This window comes from Suncus etruscus, chromosome 4, assembly GCF_024139225.1.
Source record: "Suncus etruscus isolate mSunEtr1 chromosome 4, mSunEtr1.pri.cur, whole genome shotgun sequence".
In the NCBI taxonomy this organism is placed as follows: Eukaryota; Metazoa; Chordata; class Mammalia; order Eulipotyphla; family Soricidae; genus Suncus; species Suncus etruscus.
In genome coordinates this window covers 86,458,800-86,467,808 of record NC_064851.1, presented here as the reverse complement: position 1 = coordinate 86,467,808, position 9,009 = coordinate 86,458,800, and the positions used below count along the sequence as shown (strand labels likewise).

At 34.5% G+C, this 9,009-nt stretch overlaps 1 non-coding gene across 1 annotated transcript; it reads right to left on the bottom strand.

Moving 5' to 3' along the window:
* Positions 1-8,548: 8,548 nt before the first annotated feature.
* On the bottom strand, positions 8,549-8,655 carry LOC126007457 (U6 spliceosomal RNA). Its single transcript, XR_007495029.1, has one exon. It is a non-coding gene; the product is annotated as a U6 spliceosomal RNA (small nuclear RNA).
* Between the last annotated feature and the right edge of the window lie 354 nt (positions 8,656-9,009).

Sequence of the window (9,009 nt, the reverse complement as noted above, 5' to 3'; positions counted from 1 at the left end):
CTAACTCTCCAAGGCAGCCAAACCATCTTTGAAAGCTCCTACATAAGAAAAAGAAGAAAAGGAAGATTTGTCAACCAAAGGCATATTGCAGACCTATAAGAAATATGATCGACAGCAACTTCAGCTAACATGGTAAAAGACTAAGCATTGAGAAACAAAGCTTATTCATATAGTTTTTAAAAATACAACAAATTAAACTTATTGAAATCTAAAAATCTAATCAATACGTTAAGCATAACACACCAAACAGGTAGTCATTGTGGAAAGAAGTCTGAACTTGGGACAACAGTATCATTAAAATTTACTCAATAGAAAACACAAACTCTCCTTGGCATTTTTCTCACATTTTTTCCACATAAGCAAATTTAGATGATATAGTATTTTTTAGACACTAACATGAAAACTACAATGACCAAAGGCTTGTCATCTTAGAATCAAAATGGGCATTTGGAAAAATTAGAAAATTTTGTTTTTCCTAATACTCCCTCCTTTATTTTTCTCCACACTTTCTAATATTCTGAACCAGGGATTAATAGTGATATGTCTATAATATGTGAGCAGGCAAAATATTATAAATAAGGTGGACTATGTTCTTTGTGCCAGTACAAGGTGGAAAAAGAGAAGATAAAAAGCAAGGTAAAGGTTTGCCAAGTTTGCGTCTTTGCTGGGGTGGCATCAGCAAGTCTGTACCGAGAAATCAGACACAGGGCTGCTGGAACTAGAAACCAACATGCCTTCATTCAGAAAATAAAATTCAATAATCAAAAGACTAAAATAAGTATGTACCTTCCCTTTACGATCTAACACTTCATTTTGCACATGGGATTTTGGTGCCATTAGGTAAGTCAGAAATTTTAAAAAGTTTACATTTTCTTAACTACTTAACTTTTTAAAAAATCATTTAAGCCCAGAAGTTAAAAGATTGTCTTTCAACTATATGAAGATTAAACATATGCAGAAAGAGAGAGAGAGGGAAAGAGAGAGAGAGAGAGAGAGAGAGAGAGAGAGAACCTCAGCCTAGTCAATATTCCACATCTGGGATAAAGCAGCTATAAAATCCCCCAGAGGAAATCAGGGAATTCTTAAAATTCTTCAGGGGGAAAAGGTTATAGAAAGCAGGCCAGCAAAAAAGAAACTTTTATGTAAATAATGAACAGTAGTTTTCAATTATTAAAGAGAAACTAAAGGAGAAAAATCAGTCTTCCAAGCTGAACACAAATAATTTTTACAAGGAAAAACTGCCGCATAACATTCAGAAGAAAGAAAATTAAGAATTTAATGCCTGCAGATGATCAATTCTCATTCTCATCTTACAATCTCAAAGAAAAAATGGCAAAAGGTTTTACTTTTGGATGCTATGATGCATTCTAATATTTCCCATATATCTGAATGTACATTAGACTCTACAAAACTCAAAGGCAGTTTAGAGACACCATTTTCTACTTACCTCAGAAATGGAACAGGTGATGAATTAATTAAACTAATATGGTCATGTTAAATATATAAAATTAAAATAACTCTTGGACTCTATCGGTATTATGTCTAGCACCCATAACTTCAAGGCGGCTGGCTGGATTCCTCAAGGTCAGAGACTTGGCCAAGAGAAATAATCTTCTGTATTTATGTCTATGCAGGGGTGTGGTCTCAGGCTACCCTGAGATATGGCTGGGTCTTAAGCAATATTCAGTTCCCCATGCCACTTTACTCCTACCACCAGGTATACTTCTTACAATTTTCAGAGAACCATATTTTCAAGTCTGTATAATAAAGCTTCAAAGGTCTAGTTTTAGATGCAGACAGCATAGCTACTAGCATTATATGTATGGTGAGGTGTGGCGATGGTGGTCTATGTTAGATAACCAGGATAAGGTCAGAAATTTTATATGTGATCCCATCAAATCTCCGGTTTTGAGTAGGTGGAGGGGGGAGTAGATTATAGGAGCAATAGAAAAGAAGCTAAATGGAAACTATATTTCTATTTCAGATTCTGTAAACATTCCTTAAAAGGAAACTAAGGCAAATTTTCTTTATTCTATTTCTTTCATGCATTTGATCCTCCACCCAAAGGAGTCACTGAACTAGCCAGGACTTCCCCAAAGTCTCTCCCAATGTGGGTTTCATATTATGATTTCAGGCACTTCTGCCATATTGCTTCCAGTTATGTATCTCTGCCTAAGTATATTTAAACAAGAATAACTGATCTTAAGGACTTTATTAACATCTTACATGGGGATGATTTCATCTTAATATGCTAACTGATAATTGAAAGTTCCTCCTATCTCTTCAAATTCATGCAAGGGTGAGAGAGTGGTAAGGCTATGAGTTATCACGCAATGAAAAAGTAGTTGTAGACCAATGTAGAATTCATAGAAATTCTTTACTATTATCATCTATGAAGATTAACAGAGGAGAAAGGTACTGACTGAGGTACATGTTGTAAGCTTTCTCTCTTGTATCAGCCAACATTCTCCATACTCAGTTTTCCCAGCTTAAAGTCACTGTGGACTGGGAGTTAATTTCTCCTGTGTCTGGCATATTGCTGTATCACAGCAGACTGTTTCAGCTGTTTATGTGTTGTGTCTCAGAAAAGCAAGGAACAATAACTTCCTCTTCACCTCACAGAACTCTGTGCTGGGCAAAAAAAAGGCAGCTCATGTATACTGGTGAAGCTAAATCAAACTGTTACATTTACAAGCTAGTTGAGTAAATAACTTCCTTAAAAAAAAAAGAACAAGAAATCTTATTCAACACCCCTCTTAATTTAAATCTAATCAAATTTAAAAATTCCAAAGTAATGTTTTCCTAGAAAACTTAGAGACTCATAAGGTCTACAATCTACAATTGCCTGAAAACTATTAAAGGTCTTTTGAAAGGGAGGGATAGAGGAAAGGAAAAGAGAAGCAAGCAAGAAAGAGAAAAGGTGGAAAGGAAAGAATTGAGTTTAACTGATGTCTAATTTAAGCATGCCTTAAGCTACCAACCAAAAGGTAACTCCCAACTGTCAGATTCAAACTATCTAGAAGATTCCACAGGAAAATCCCTATATCCAGTCTGCAATTCCACTTTTAACCTTCTATCCCTGACATTCTAGCTAAAACTTAATAAAAGGAACACATCTCAAGACAATTTTGGGACAGATTTTTATGTTAACTTCATGTACGTGTGTCAATGTATATAAGGGAAAACCTTAAAAGTATAAATGGCTAAGGCAAAAACTAGTGAAGTTGTTATCTGAATGACTAAAGTTTGGGAGACACTAAAATGCAATGCTAGTGAAACAAAGACCATTAAATATTGATGAGTTTACCAGAACTGTCAACATGACTCTCCCACTCCCCCTACCATAAAACTTTCACACACAGCCACACTTCTTGGACAAATAGGTCTGTATTTTAATGTCTGTTTTAAAAGTCTGTAGACCATCAACCCCCAAGTCTCTTATGATGCTGCCACATTAAAGCACTGTCAGCTCCTTTTTATCTTTAAGGTACACTTGCTCCAGTTGAAAAATATCACGCTTTCAATATGGCAAAATCTAAGTTTCTCCTCAGCAACCCTTTCTTCATAATTAATTCTCTGAATGTTCCTTACTGATTACAATCAGTCCAATTTCCTCTGAAAGTCTCTTTCTACTCCAGTTTTCCTTCCCACATTGTCCTTACTCTTAACTGAGAAGAGAGCAAAACATTTATACATTTCCATCTAATCAATGAAAAAATATAATATATAATCACTGAAGACCTATCTGTTCATAGGTACCCTATAAAAAAGAAAGAAAACTAAAACAATAAACTTGCCATACAAGGTAAAATTAGACAGCTCTTTCTATAGGCTATATGTGTGTGTATAAATATAAATATATGTGTACATATATCTATATCTGTAGTAACCTAGATTTTATGTGATGCTTAGCCAAGATCAGTGGCCTAAAGTATTTTAATAGACCGAAACTCTAAATGTCTTTTAATTGTAAATTCGTACAAAGCAGCAATATGCCCACATTGTTTTTGCTTTAATTCTGGTTCCAATAAACTAGTACAAATGCGGACACAAAAATAAATTTGTGTGAAATTCTTTGTACAGATTTGAACTTTTATTTTACAATAGCAATGTAGGAAAACAGTACTAAGAGCTACTGAAAAGTAGACTAGTATATCTCAGCTTCCAAAATGATGTGCATTTCCAAATGGGGAGAAAACATTTATAAATAAAACATAGTAGTACAAAAGTTCTTTCAATTTCCATGACTTTCGAAAGTTTAGAAAGCCAGGAATCACATTGTTGAATCATAGATTTTGTACAGATGGAAGAAAGGAACAACTTCCTTGAAATTTTGTAAAACAAGTCCCAGATTAAAATGAATTGAAAATCCTTTAAGTGTGCTAAGGTCTAAGGCACACTGTGTCACAGTTTATGGATGTGAAGTGGAACAAAAATGAATAAAAATCTCAGTTGATATCTACCACTGATTTCTGCTCTCAAAGCCTCCATAAAATGGTCCCAATTTTGGGCTGGAGCAATAGCACAGTGGTAGGGCATTTGCCTTGCTCGCAGCTGATCCAGGACAGATGATGTTTTGAATCCAGGCATCCCATACATACGGTCCGTGACCCAAAAACCAAAAAAAAAAAAACAGTCCCAATTCATTGGACAATTAAATATTAAATGCACTTAGCACAGAACCCGACCCAAAGAGGTCAAGGTTGGTTTTCATTTTTTAAAAAAATGAGTAAACTTCAGATAATGAAGATTTTATAAATCTATAAAATATTGTATTTTAAAGAAACCTTATATTTACAAAGAATGAGAATCAGAACTGTTGACTAGTTATGGCAAGGTTATGTCATTTCTTAGAAATTAAGCTGAAATTCAATACAAATTCAAATCAATCTTAAACTCTGGTACTTCATTCAAGGTAAATTTATCACTGAAAGGAAATCATCTTACCTCTAAGATGATGTTTGGGGATTCATTCCTAAAATATAATGGTTAAATAAAGTATTTTCTGATTCGGGGTGGTTACACCTGGTGGTGCTCAGAGCTTACAAATGGATCACTAGGGATCAAAATTGGGTCAGCAAATGCCCTATCCACTGTATTACTACTCCCACTCCTAAGGGTTGAACTAATTCTTGGTATTCAAAAGTGACTGCTTTCTCTTATGTCCCTTTGAAAAAATATAGAATAGTGGTACAACAGAAGTGAAACAATCTTCTCTGGCTAGTAACAAGTTTATACTGTTTAATGGGTACATGAATAGTCAGGGAATATCTGCAGCTAGGGCCATCATTGATGACTCAACCTCAATTCTAGTATTTGATCTTGCTTAGTAAATGTCATCAGTATCTCAGTTGGTCATCATGGAAGATGATGATAATCATCTTTGTTTGATAATTAAACAAACCCTTCTGCCCAAATATATAAATAAGAGTGTCAGCATACTTATTTATAATAAGTCTATTAAGCAGATGACTTAAAATAACTTTTGTAACACATTTCTATAATATATAATATTTTTGTAATAGAAAAAATAAATATACAACCACACAGGAAGTAAGATTACCTTGTACTAGATTCTAGAACAAAGAAGAAAGCAGTGAGATGGGCCCTGGGCTTAGATCAATTCAACTATATAGTCACTGTCATAACTACACTTGACACAGGCTGTATTGCTTGTGTCAATCAAGAATCCCTTTGGGATATTACCAAAACCATTTTAAATTGAATTTTAATGGCATTTGAGAATGAAGTACAGATGTATATGTACTACTAATCCTGCCACCAACCTAGCCCTACACAATAGTTGCTCCAGTCTGACCAATTCAGTAGATAGACCCAATAGTTAAATGATTAGGACAGTTAACTATCCCCCAGAATAGAATTGGATGCCCCCATTACCACAAAAGGATTAGAACATCAGGCTGACCAATGCTCTCCTCTACAATGTGTGTGAACACAGAAGCAAATGTTCATCCTTCAGTTGAAACTCAAGTTCATGACTTATTTTGTCTTTCTTCAAGTTTATTAGCAGTTGTTTTAAATATTTTCCTGGCCCCTCCTGAGTGCATATATGTTTAGGAGTGTGATTTTTCTTGGTGTACACAGTCCTTAATTGCTAAGAAATGCCCATTTCTGTCTCTTATAATCTTTTTAAGACTGTGTCATCTGATAATTAGTATGACACTTCACCCTTTTTTAAGGTAATTGTTTGCTTGAGTGATTGTACACCAACTTAACTTTGAGACTATATTGGCTCTGACTATTCAAATGTGTTTCTTGCAGGCAGCAAAATGTTGGATTCAATTTTCTGATCCATTTTCCACTCTGTATCTTTTAATTGGTACATTTAGTTTATTGCAGTTGAGAGATAATTGTCATAGGACTTATTGTCATCTTTTTTGTAGTGGTTCAGTGTGTTGGTTGGTCTGCCTTGCCTTAAAATAGGCCCTTTGTTTCTTCTTTTAATCTTATTTTGAGTATAATCTTTCTGAGCTGTTGGTTATACTTGAAGCTTGTATTCTTCCTTCCAATCCTTTTTCTTATATTGTATATAAATTTTTATTAATATCTTTATTTAAACACCTTGATTACAAATATGATGGTAGTTGGGTTTCAGTCATGTAAAGAACACCCCCCTTCACCAGTGCAACATTCCCATCACCAATGTCCCAAATCTCCCTCCTCCCCACCCCCACCCCGCCTGTACTCAAGACAGGCTTTCTACTTCCCTCATTCACATTGTTATGATAGTTGTCAGTGTAGTTATTTCTCTACCTGCACTCACTATTCTTTGTGGTGAGCTACATGTCATGAGCTGGACCTTCCAGCCCTCATCTCTTTCTCTCTGAGAGTTATTGCAAAAATAGACACAGAATAGTCTCACTCATTTTAAGAAGTTCATGACTCAAGATCTTCAACAATGTTTTAGACAAACTCATATGGCCTGAGAGCACCAATATTTCTTAATCAAGCTGAATATTTCTTCTCTGGTCCATTTTAGTATTAATTATGAGAAATCTGTTTCCAAGCATTGGAGAAACATCTTGCCATGGTCTTACACATACTGTTTCCAAATGTGTTAATTAGTGGAATGTACATTGTTTTTTTTTTAACTCTCTTAACTTTTCTTTCAAATTTTATTGGAAGTATAAAATAATATAATGGATATAAAATAAAGCCTTGGGGCCAGAGAGATAGCATGGAGGTAAGGCGTTGGCCTTTCATGCAGGAGGTCATCGGTTCGAATCCCGGCGCCCCATATGGTCCCCTGTGCCTGCCAGGAGCAATTTCTGAGCCTGGAGCCAGGAATAACCCCTGAGCACTGCCAGGTGTGACCCAAAAAACCAAAAAATAATAATAATAATAAAAAAAATAAAAAATAAAAAATAAATAAAAAATAAAAAAATAAAAATAAATAAATAAATAAAATAAAGCCTTAAATATATTCGGTAAATATTGTAGGAAATAAATCACATTTTAAAATAAATCAAATCTTAAGAAGACATATGGTGTTTACTATGCAATCATTCTCTAAACATATACTCCCTGATGTGTAAAAGCCTATTGATCCAGTCTAAATCAAAAATTCTAAAAACCAAGATCTCTTAATCAAAATAAAAGTTCCTTTTGCAGAATGTTTGTTTTCTTTTTTTTTGGGGGGGGGGGGGTCACACCCGGCAGCGCTCAGGGGTTACTCCTGGCTCTATGCTCAGAAATCGCTCCAGGCAGGCACAGGGATGCCAGGATTCGAACCACCGTCCTTCTGCATGAAAGGCAAACACCTTACCTCCATGCTATCTCTCCAGCCCCAGAATGTTTGTTTTCTTAATTAAAAGTGAAATGAAAAAGAAATCTCCCTCAAAATCATTTTCAGTCATAAACCCTCAACACAAAGTTATAGCTCATGAGAATTTACACATTCCTACTGATACAGTAAGTATAACTCTGAGCCCACACAGTAAAACCACACTATATAATAATGTTGTCCACCACTTACCCACTAACACTGGAGAAGCTTTAGGTTAAATCTTTAAATGCAGATATGTGCAAAAAAGCCCAAAAAACATAAAGAAAAAACAAACAAAAAAAAAACATTTACATATGGTCCCCAAGAAAGTTTCTATGAAGATATTTTCTCAAAATATAATCTGAACCATATTTTCTTTCCTATACCAATAGGAACAACTGTAACTTCTTCATATGAGAAGAGTAATTACTCTACAGTATACTTAAAATGACCATAGGAATTTCATAATTTCTAGGGTAAAGGCTGTTTTCTATTAATCGGACACTATAAAATAAGTAGTTTAGTAGCTAACAAGTTAAATGCATAAATTCATTTTACTGTAAATAAAAAACTAAAAATTATTAAGATTTCACAGTGAAAAGAGAAGTGGTATTTTAAATATACAAAGGAAGTAAAAGCAGTTTCATTTTCTTTCTTTCTTTTCTTTCTTCTTTTTTTTTTGTTTTGGTTTTTGGGCCACATCAGGCAGTGCAAAAAGCCTCTACCCATGTGGTATCCCTCTAGCCCCATATTTCATTTTTTTTTAATATGGAACACTGCATGAATTTGCATGTCATCCTTGCACAGGGGCCATGCTAATATTCTCTGTATCGTTCCAATTTTAGTATATATGTTGCTGATGCGAGCACAACCCTTATTTCATTTTTAAGGAAGTAAAGAAAGCAGAAGTGGGAGGGTTGATCTACAAAACCACAGATGATACTACTGGAGAGTTTCCTTTTCCTTACAAAAAAACTCTGAAATTCTAGATGCTAACAATATATTTATAAATAGTGAAGTAATTAAAAGTTTTAAAGATTTGCCCATTTTAATATGTCTATGCAAAAAAAGAAGCAATGTCACATGACACAACTGGTGCATATGGGGGCAAATATAACAAGCTAAACAATCCCTATAATCTGGTTCTAACATGAACTCAAAATCCACAAGAAATTTATCTAATAGAATTTTCTACTAAACAGATCCAAAAAAGGGATGGGGAA